Below are 11,963 nucleotides of genomic sequence, written 5' to 3' on the forward strand. Positions count from 1 at the left end.
CATTGTTAATGTGTGTTAGCAAATGTAGTTAATAAAGAGCGCTGGGGAGTAACTAGGTACATGTAACGGTATTATGTGATTTGATTAAAAAAATAAATGTAACTAATCTGTTACAAAATGTTTAATTAAATTGAAGTTAAATGAAAATGTTAACGATTACAAAGGGGGCTACATCTGAATGATTGAATTCTTTCCCAAATTGCACTGACTGCTTTAAAATATGAGACACAAAAGTTTCAGGAGTTTATTACACAGAATAGGCATTTGATAATGGTTTTATTTCCTGTTTAAGTTTATATGTGCTTTATTTTTTTTTATTAAGTTTTCTTTCCCCAAGGAATTGTTAGATGCCAGTGTTTCCTGTACACTCTTAAAAATAAAGGTGCTTCACGATGCCATAGAAGAACCATTTTGTCTAAATGGTTCCATAAAGAACCTTTAACATCTAAAGAACCGTTCTGTATCACAAAAGGTTCTTTGTGGGGAAAGAAGGTTCTTCAGATTATAAAAAGGTAAGAAAGAGATGGTTCTTTAAAGATCCTTTGACTGAATGGTTCTTCTATGCCATCACTTGAAGAACCTTTTGAAGCACCTTTATTTTTAAGAGTGTAGCTATGCAAGGATTTGATTACAAAAACAGTATCATAACTATTAATCTATATTTTATGATTTTAAATCTGTATTTAGCCTCAGAGATCTCAAAGTAAACAGAGGTGCTACGGTCTTATTTTGTGGTGGCTGTATACAAACACATACATGTATGTATATATATTAAGGAAACCATTTTAGATTTATATAAAATATTTATATATATAATATAAATTATATACATACAAATGTTTTTTTAAATACATGTGTGCATTTATATACAACTTCAACAAGGCATTCATCAGGACAGACTCCCATTGTTGTATTCGGAATTAAATGTACTGATTTTAATTACTTTTTGTGGCATATAGCAGTTCCATTAAGCAGTATGAAGCTGGGAGTGAAAATAAAGGAGAGTTTAACCAAAGTGTGTTTAAAAAGTCCATTGCAACAGATTTTTGTAATTATAAATAATGCAGCCTGAATTTGTATGAGTAAAGAAAAAATGAAATTTTATGGCTGACCAACACTTATGAGACCATGAGGGATCCGATCAAACAAAAACGAAAATGACATATGACAAAAGAATTCACATTTAAATAACCAAGTAGTATTATGCATCAGATAACTAGACAGATAGGTCTGAGTTTTCAAAGCAACATGCAGCAACCAACAAATTGAATGAGCTCCAAATGGACAGAAGTAAGTGTCCAAATTTCCAGAGCATCTGTCACCTAAACCACAACATAATTTCATCTGTCTAAAAATAATGACAGCATGGCAAAAATAAATAAACTGCTTCAGCGAAAAGGTATGGTAGTCAAAGCTCATACTCGGTGGAAGACTTCAAAGGATATTTGCTAAATGATGTTGAAGTACAAGCTCAAACATTACAACATATGTGTTTAAGTTGGTAAAAAACCAATGACACTTTATGGACAGTTCAGAGGTGCAGGGTGTAAACTGGAGTGCCCTGACAATCCAGTGGATTACAGGATTTGTGTATCTTTATACATATATATATATATATATATATATATATTGATTAACAGTTGAAAACATTCGTTAGAAATTCTGAAAAGTAATCAAATGTTACATTACTTTAATAAAGTAATTGAAATAGTTATACTTATTCCATTTTAAATAGGCCTAGAGTAACTTTTAATCTATAACCTATTACATGTCCAAAGTATCCTTCCTTCCACCTACACTGTTAACAAACGGAACCTTATTGTGAAGTGTTATTTTCATGTTTTGATCAATTTAGCTTGGGAACAGAATCAGTCAAGGAGGGTTAAAAGTTCAAATGCTGCGATAAATGTAATCGGTTACAATGCAAGTAGGTTTACATCACACTGTCTGCGACTGAGGCCATAGTTCAGGGTTTTACCATGAATAAGCACACTCGTAGTAGCTTTTTCTCCACTATTACGACAGTTGTGGCAAGCTGTGACGTCTAACTTGTTTTGACAGATGGCCTCTCTGGTGCGGGGACCTGTGTCTCTGGGGCTTTTGGGATAAATGAGGTTCTAGTCTGTAGCAGAGGAGGGAGAAGAAAGAAAGAGTCAGAAATGCTGCCTAGCCCAGCTGGGTCTGTGATTCTGCTGAAGTGTTTCCACATCTTTGACACCCCGAGCCACCGCTCCCTTAGTGAAATGGAGCTAGTGTACTGTGTAGTCGCAAGATATCTTTATAATGAGCTCTATTGCTTATTTTCATGCAATTACATTTTTGCATATTTCAATGTTTACATCCGTTTTATGTTGACTACTTGATTTCTGTAAGCTCTTAGTGTAGCAGTGTAGATACTGTATGTGTACTGTATGCTCTCAGTAGACAGATGGGACAAGAAAATGGTGCCCCAGGAAATGGGTTGTACATCACTAGGATCTTTTTGATATGTCTTCAGGCCTTCTTTCGTTTTTTTAGTTATCAAATCTGGATAGAGCCATTAATGAAGCAAGGAGAGTCATGGATATCATGATACAAACGAACAGTCAGTCTAGCAGTGTTAACAATCTTTGTGCTGCATATTAATCATTCATTAAAAGGTTTAATCAACACACCATTTATATTTCTAACCAAATTCTGGGTGGCCACAACATTAAGACATAGTTAAAGGGATACTCCACACTTTAATACTCTCATCGTTTACTCCTACCACTCCAGATGTATATATGTATATAGATGTATATGTATATGTATATGTAAAAGTCTTCTTTCTTCGGATTTGTCTATATAATGTCTATATAATGAAAGTGGATAGTAACACAAAAGTTAACGCTTCAAAAACCACAAACATGACAGTAACCCACAATGCATCATTCATTCATTGCTTGACACATTATGCGTTAATATTTACTATAAATTGCTGCAAATAGTGAAACTGAACTTAAATCTATTCAACCATGTGACCGCATGGCAGCGAGATGCCGCAATTCTTCTGTTTTTCAGCGGCTCTGTAATCAGCATGGATGAGGAAAGACTGATCTTGAAAGTTTAGAATCCTTCTAGTGAAACATAACGAAAATACAAGGTATGTTAAGATATTTTATGCTTTTCAGCTGCAGTGCATTGCGAAACTAAAAATGCGCTCGGAGACAACTTTTCTGATTGGCTGTCTTGTGATGACGTCAGGCAACACTACACTGATAAAAATGATTTTGTGGTGAAGTAAATACTACAGAAAAACTTAATTTCTACAATAAATAATTTAGTTCAGGCAGGAATTTAAAAAAAGTAAATTCTATATTAGTACTCAATTTAAGCTTGTAGAAATTAAAGTTTGAACTTATAAGTACATTTTACTTGGAATTGTTTATGTTTACAAGGATTCTTTAAGTAAATATCAAAGTTATGATCCCGTTGTTCCCATCATGCACTGAGGCATGAATAATTAATAAGGTAAAATTTTTCTCGAGGTCTATTTACACTGTTTTATGGTTGCTTTTGTTAGTTTTAGTAACTTCCTGTTTTGTAACATCTGGAGTTTATTTTCTACTCAAAATGACCCATTCATACTCAAACGCTATCCACTGATTGTTACCATCATTATGTATTGTGTACCAAGTAATGAGGTCTCTGTGTTCATTTGGGGAATAATTATATTGAGTAAACATTATCTTTAAAAAGGATAACAAGCTGCTACTTGCTTACTTGCATGTTTGTAAGTGAATCACGTGCTTTAATAGAATAGTTTTTAATAAAAAATAGTTTTTTTTTCAGTGCTCCATTGTTTGAGTTTATAAACCGTGAAATGTACTTGAGTATTGTAGAGTAAACTTAAAATATTTAAGTAGAAATTACTCTTCAAACTCTATCTGGCCATGTTAAATTTACTTATTTCCTTTGTGAATTTTACTTAACTTAGTTAAGTATATTTGACTTAATTCAATACTTAAACTTCACTTTAAAAATATGTGTGCAAAAGAAAAAGAAAGTAAATTTTACTTCTTTTTTTTCAGAATAGAGCAAGTTTTTGGATGTTTTACACCTTGAATGTTCTAGTGTCACGTCTGTTCTGACACGATGTTAGCCGCTGAATTAGTCTGGTATGCTTTGTAGTACAGACTGCAGACTTTGGTCAATACACACAGACTTTGTGAGTGGGGTCAGAACCTCCTGAATAGAGCAGGAGCTCTTTAACATGCACCGCACCTCTCCTTTGACCTTCATTATCTTGCATAACCAGATAGCAGCGCAAAGCAAATGTAGTGGTGGAATGCTGATCAACCAGCTGTATCAAAATAAATTGGCACCAGCAGTCAAATTAAAATGAGAACATTCAACGCTTCAAAAAACTTAAGCACCATATAGACCTATTATGTGAACTCCAAACCACACTTGTGATGGGGAACAGATAAACAACATTATAAAAATTTTATTTCCGTAATGATTAAAGATTTGAATAACATCCTGACTTGATTAAATTCTGTTACTGAGGGGGAAAAATCCCTTCCATTCCAAGCATATCCTAAAGGGGGATATAAGATATTTTGGCTGAATCCATTATATTGAAATGAGCAACTGGGGCTTCATGCTTGCTGGCTTTCTGATTGGCATTATCTACACAGCTTTGACTTTCTAGGCTGCAACTATTATTAAGACACTCACGTCTGTTTTGGAGCTGTGCAGTATTCAAAAGTTGCTGATATCCCACAGGACAGTCGCTAGAGAGAGGCAGAGCAAAGAGAGGAAAAGACAAGTGGTGAAAAGATGGGCATTGAAAATCTTTCTGTGATGAAAAAGAAGGCTTCTGGAAACGGTTACACTCAACTTGATTGAGGAAGCAAATATATTGCTCTTTGAGTTCAGCATGAAATAAAAGTTTACCTCGTATGTTTTCTAAATGCATATTATTGTTCTGTTTTGATTAATCAATCCATGCATGTTTAGTCAATCATTTAGTCCTCTTAAACCCATCCAATCAACAGCCGATAAATAAAAGAAAAAGCCCTTGCAACATTTTTATCCTTTCGACAATCTGTCAAAATGTATACTTGTTATCCATTGCTTGGATGTGTGTCACTACTTCTGTTTCATTGCAACTTTAAAGTCACATGAAATACATTTTTTTCTGCTTACATTCATTAGTGGATTTGGTGTTTGAGTGAAGCTTTATTTCCAATTAAACTGAATGGTTCATTCAATCAAGTCCTGCTCTATTTTTTCCACATGTCAAATATGCATCAGGTATCAGAAGTAAAATGGCTTGAAAACCGCAATTCACGCTGACCTGTTGATCTGAAATGCACTAAACAAACAACCTCAACCTCCCCTAAAAACTATTTAGATAGTTAAGCCACAATTTAAACATTTATATGTATATGGATTATAACAAAATATCAAAACAAGTGGCATTTATTTTAAAGAAATATGGCATAAGCAGACATTTCGATCAAAACATTTACACAAGATGATTTGTCAAGAAACCATTTTTGTTTAAAATGAAGACAAAAATCTTGTACACTCTGACTTTCAAACTTTTTGTAACACGTTCATTGTTAATATTTATATTTTTCTGCTAGGACTGATTTTGAAGAAACTGACTTCACACATCTATGAAAATGTCACTAATTTAAAAAGTGGCTCAGAAGTTTATTCTGAGAAAAGCATTATTTCTTTGTGGATTCAACTTAATGTGATAGTTTGTAAACTACCATTCAAAGGTTTTGGGGTCAGTAAGATTCTTTTTTCAACCAACTAATAATTTTGTTTAGCAAGGATGCATTTCTATTTTTTTTTTTTACTTTGTATTCATCAAAGAATCCTAAAAAAAGGATCATGTTTTTTTTTCATAATAATAACAGATGTTTCTTGAGCACCAAATCAACATATTAGAATGATGTCTAACGCATTATGAGACACTGAAGACTGGAGTAGCTAATCCAGGTATAAATTACATTTTAAAATAAGTTAAAATAGGAATAAATAACAGTTAAAAACAGTTATTTTAATTTGTAATGATATTTAACATATTATTTCATTATATTACTGTATTTTGTGCAGCCCGAGAGGATCAGTTATCAAATCACTCTTTATAATTATTCATCTTAAAAATTGTGTCACATAGAGTAGCATGAGTGCACCATGGATCTAGGATCACCAGGCAATAGAAACTAGTTTAGTTTCAACTGATGCATGATTCTCTCCAGGAATCAGGAGCAACAGGGACTGCATCAAGGCCAGGCTGCCTCCTCCTGTTGCCCCACATGAACCTTGCACAATCTCCCCGGGGCTCTGGCCATCCAGGCGCATATTATTTCATTATATTACTGTATTTTGTGCAGCCCGAGAGGATCAGTTATCAAATCACTCTTTATAATTATTCATCTTAAAAATTGTGTCACATAGAGTAGCAAGAGTGCACCATGGATCTAGGATCACCAGGCAATAGAAACTAGTTTAGTTTCAACTGATGCATGATTCTCTCCAGGAATCAGGAGCTACAGGGACTGCATCAAGGCCAGGCTGCCTCCTCCTGTTGCCCCACATGAACCTTGCACAATCTCCCCGGGGCTCTGGCCATCCAGGCATGTCTGTCCCTTTCCCTCGCTCTGTCTGTCTCCCTGTCGCTGCAGGGGAGCTTGGCACGCAAAGCCATTTCACCAAATATACATGTGCTCAAACCACTCCATTAGTATTTTCACACCTGGAGGTCTCAGGGTTACCTTGCCTGGTTACTCTCATGCGAGCACTGCAAGCACTAGTAACCTGCCGATCTCAGAGTGAGATGGGATGAGCAACTGACTCTGCTGGGGGACTCTTTTTTTATTGCCTTTCAAACACAGCTGTGTGAGAATATGAACCTTAAACATGATGATGTGAGAATTTCTGTGATTATCGCAGACGCCTGATGTTATGCGGCGTAATAACAAATCGTTTTCCACCAAATTAAGCCACTGAGTTTGAGTCAAATTATGATTCCCATTACAGCGGTTGTTCACCCATGACAAGGTTTAAATATAGTGTCTTAAATGGCTCCCTAACAAATGTCATTTGCACATATGTTGTACAAGACAATTCTGTTTCAATCATGTGGCTTCTTTTCCTCGCGTTCTGCATTTTGCTACAGCTGACGATGTTTCATTTTGAAATGCCATGGCAATTAGGGCTGAGCTAATGAATTGTGCGGTCCCCTGTGCCCAGTTGTGGTTTGACATATTTCCTCCGGTGCACTGACCATGGGTCGCAGCACTATGGACCACACTTCCAGCAGTAAGTATTCCAGCATGACAGGCTTTCAACACACTCATGTATTTATTAGTATACAGTGGCTACACAAAGTATTGGGACACTTACATCACATCTATGATCATTTACTTTTACTTTTCACTAATCTGTTGATATTTAGGTGATATTTAGTAGATATCAAGTCAGTTTCCATCTCGTTAGCAGTGTCCTAAATAATAATATATGCATATCAGTATATTCTGCAGAAGTATGCATACTATATAATATATATAAATATACATCAACTTTTTTAAATACTTTTTTACGATTCATTAATCAATTTCATGCATTTTTGCTGAATAAAGTATATTCACTCAAAAATATTAAACAGTGTTGTATATTTAAATTAGACAAACAGACAAATTATTGTGAAAGTTAAATAGTAGCATTTGCATGTGGCAAATTAACCTATAGAATTCTTTATTGTCCTTTTCTCGTTCACATTCTCACCCTTATTTCTATAAACTGTTGTCATATGGATGTACCATATACTGGCATTACATGTTGAAACATAGCATGACTATTTTTAGAAATGCAAGTGAAAGTGTGATTTATTTACGTTTACATTGACACTCTTGGCAGATGCCATATTTCCAAAGCCATTTATGTCTTAGTGCTTACATTTATCTGCACTTTTGCATACATTTAAATTTGTGGCAATTACTTAAGTAGGTAAGGACACGAGCCAAGCATTAAAACTAATCCTGATCTATTAACAACGAAGTACCAGTATAATCGCAAAACATTGCAGCGACAGTGATAGATACAAATTGCATAATTAGATGAGTCAAATATTGAAGTTGGTCCACAAAGTCCCATTAAGAATGGTCACAGGCTATAGGGTTTGATAATGACTTGTGGACAGTAAAGATTTAGAATGTTAACTGCATTATAAGATGGAAATAGTGTCTTGAATTTATTCTGGCAGCTGTGGGAACCCAGTGCAGTGAGCTGAGCAGAGGCATAATGTGTAGGAATATGAATTCAGCAGCAGTTTTTTGGACATATAAAGAAATGGGTTAAGAATATTTTCAATTGGAATGTCTGCCAATAAGCTACAGATGTTGTACTGATGTGACTTCAGGCTATTTTTTGAGAAAGTATACTATGGGCCTCGTTTATGATACTTTCATGGTGCTTTTTTTGTCATTTTGAAGCTTGAAAGCCCTGGTTCTCATTTAGGCTACTTTAATTTTACAAGAGTCACAATGATATTCTTCATATTTGTGGGTGGAAATTGTAATGAAGAATGTATAACTTATTATTTTTACTATATAAATCCTGACTTTTACTAATTTCTGCTCTTTTCTTGAACTGGCAGTAGCACACAGTCATTTCCATCGTAATGGTCATCTGCCATTTATACCTCATTATCACTGTACACTTCACCTTCTCTATTTATATCCTTAGTCCTCTGCTGTTGTCTTACCTCTCATACCATTTGCACTTGCACCCTACATATAATGTATATGCACTTCTGATTAAAAGCTAGCAGTATTTCAGTATTTGTACGGCATAATAAAGTTTAATTTAATCTCATTTAAAAGGCAAAAAGCTAAATGTCCAAGGGTCATTTAGTTTAAAATATTTTCTGTGCTGCATTTACTTTAGTTCAGTGTTTGTGGAGGAATTATATGGTCAGAGGGATCAGGAACAGAAAGCGTCAGATATTTTTAGGGGGTGGATGCACTCAGTGCTACTGTCTAAAGAAATGCATATAAATGCATAGATTATATCACCATCTTGGTGGTTCAATCATAGATCTATGCATTCAACAGAGAATAAAGACAGTATGATCATTAAAACAGTAGTTCATAGCTTTATAGTTTTAGAATGTATATACAGTATCTCACAGAAGTGAGTACAACACACAACATTTTTGTAAATATTTTATTATATCTTTTCATGTGACAACACTGAAGAAATGACACTTTGCTACAATGTAAAGTAGTGAGTGTACAGCTTGTATAACAGTGTAAATTTGCTGTCCCCTCAAAATAACTCAACACACAGCCAGTAATGTCTAAACCGCTGGCCACAAAAGTGAGTACACCCCTAAGTGAAAATGTCCAAATTGGGCCCAATTAGCCATTTTCTCTCCCCGGTGTCATGTGACTCAGTGTTACAAGGTCTCAGGTGTGAATGGGAAGCAGGTGTGTTAAATTTGGTGTTATCGCTCTCACTCTCTCATACTGGTCACTGGAAGTTCAACATGGCACCTCATGGCAAAGAACTCTCTGAGGATCTGAAAAAAAGAATTGTTGCTCTACATAAAGATGGCGTAGGCTATAAGAAGATTACCAAGACCCTGAAACTGAGCTGCAGCACGGTGGCCAAGACCATACAGCGGTTTAGCAGGGGTGAACTCCATGCCCAAGAGGGTTAAGGCAGTGCTGGAAAATAATGGTGGCCACACAAAATATTGACACTTTGGGCCGAATTTGGACATTTTCACTTAGGCGTGTACTCACTTTTGTGGCCAGCAGTTTAGACATTAATGGCTGTGTGTTGAGTTATTTTGAGGGGACAGCAAATTTACACTGTTATACAAGCTGTACGCTCACTACTTTACATTGTAGCAAAGTGTCATTTCTTCAGTGTTGTCACATGAAAAGATATAATAAAATATTTACAAAAATGTGAGGGGTGTACTCACTTCTGTGAGATACTGTACATACACTACAGCATTCAAAAGTTTGGGGTCACTAAGATTTTTTCCTTTTTTTACATTCACAATTAACTAAGAGTTTTTCTATTTAAAAATCCGGAAATAAAATGCTTCATACTTTCCGCAAAATATTAAGCAGTACAATCATTTTCGACATTGATAATAATAAGAAATGTTTCTTGTGCAGCAAATAAGCATGAATGTCATTGAAGACTGAGTAATGGCTGCTGAATTCAGCTTTGTCATCACAGAAATAATTTATATCTTAAAAAATACATTAAATTTGAATAATTTTTTATATTATAATAATATTTACATAAGGAATATTTTATTGTTTTTAATATATTACATATAAACACTGTTTTATTCGTTTGTTGCTTTAAATTGTAATAATATTGTTATGTATCCGGTCCATGAACTTCCATCTGCTAGCCATCAGAAGTCACCCTTTCCACTTCATTGACTCTCGCACTACACTGTTGCATATCACCCTGGAATACATATCCCATCATTCATTACATTGATTGCACACAACACTGATTGCACACAGCTGTTTCATATCACTCACTCACTATTTAACACTCATTCTCACTCCTTTCTAACTGCCGAGTATTGTATGCGCTTATCGCCAGCAGTGATAGCTACTATACAGAGCCCTCGTTGGCTTCCTAGCCTAGCCTAGCCCAGCCTAGCCTAGTCTTGCCTTGCCTTGTCTGATTTCTCGGTTTCTGATCTTTGCCTGTTTTCCTGGATTCATCCCTTTAGTCTCGCCCTTTTGATTCTGTTCGCCGTTCGTTGACCTTCGCTAGCCCTAGGACTATTCTTGTGTCTTGCCCGCCATATACCTGTTTGCCATTGTTCGACCATGCCTGTGTTTCTGACCTCTCTGCTTTAAATAAAGCTTGCACATGGATCCACACGTCTCATGTCTCGTCAGCCCTGTCACAGAATACTCGGCCACTCAAGGATCCAGCGGCTTTTCCAAAGGACATTGGCCAGGTATGAACACAGTATACACAGTATACAGAATACTGCTACTAGCTCTCAAGCAGGGCACACGATCACTTGAGGGTTACATTACGGAATATTTGGCTTTGGCTAATGGCTCAGAATTACCGGACTGCATGTTAATTGACTTCTTCTGTGATGGCCTCAACCAGCCTGTAAAATCACGAGGGATTCATGAGGGTCCTCGTTCGTCTCTAAGTGATTTTATGGACTATGCTCTATTATCTGTTGGTTCAGCGTTCACTGTGGGTATCGTGGAGGAATGCGACCCCGCACTCACTCGTGTAATGACGGCCGCACTAGAGCACGCTCACAAAATGGTGGCGACAGTGGAGCCTGATCGCAAAAGGGCGGACACAACAGCGCCCCGTTATGTCACAGCTGCCAATCCTGAGTCAAATGAAGTCACAGCTGATCTTCCTGAGTCCAGTCAAGTCACAATTGATCGTCCTGAGTCCAGTCAAGTCACAATTGATCTTCCTGAGTCAAGTCAAGTCACAGCTGATCTTCATGAGTCAAGTCAAGTCACGGCTGATCTCCCTGAGTTCAGTCAAGTCACGGCTGATCTCCCTGAGTTCAGTCAAGTCACGGTTGATCATCATGAGTCAGGTCAAGTCACAACAGATCTTCCTGAGTCGAGTCTAGTCACAGTTGATCGTCATGAGTCAAATCGAGTCACAGTTTATTATCATGAGTCTAGTCAAGTCACAGCTGATAGTAATGAGTCTAGTCAAGTCACAACTGATCGTCATGAGTCAGGTCTAATCACAGTTGATCGTCATGAGTCAAGTCAAGTTACAATTCATTACCATGAGTCAAGTCAGGTCACAGTTGATCTTCCTGAGTCAAGTCTAGTCACAGTTGATCTTCCTGAGTCAAGTCTAGTCACAGTTGATCGTCATGAGTCAAATCGAGTCACAGTTTATTATCATGAGTCTGGTCAAGTCACAGCTGATATTCATGGGTC

This window comes from Sinocyclocheilus grahami, unplaced genomic scaffold, assembly GCF_001515645.1.
Source record: "Sinocyclocheilus grahami isolate Dianchi unplaced genomic scaffold, SAMN03320097.WGS_v1.1 scaffold5.1, whole genome shotgun sequence".
Classification (NCBI taxonomy): Eukaryota; Metazoa; Chordata; class Actinopteri; order Cypriniformes; family Cyprinidae; genus Sinocyclocheilus; species Sinocyclocheilus grahami.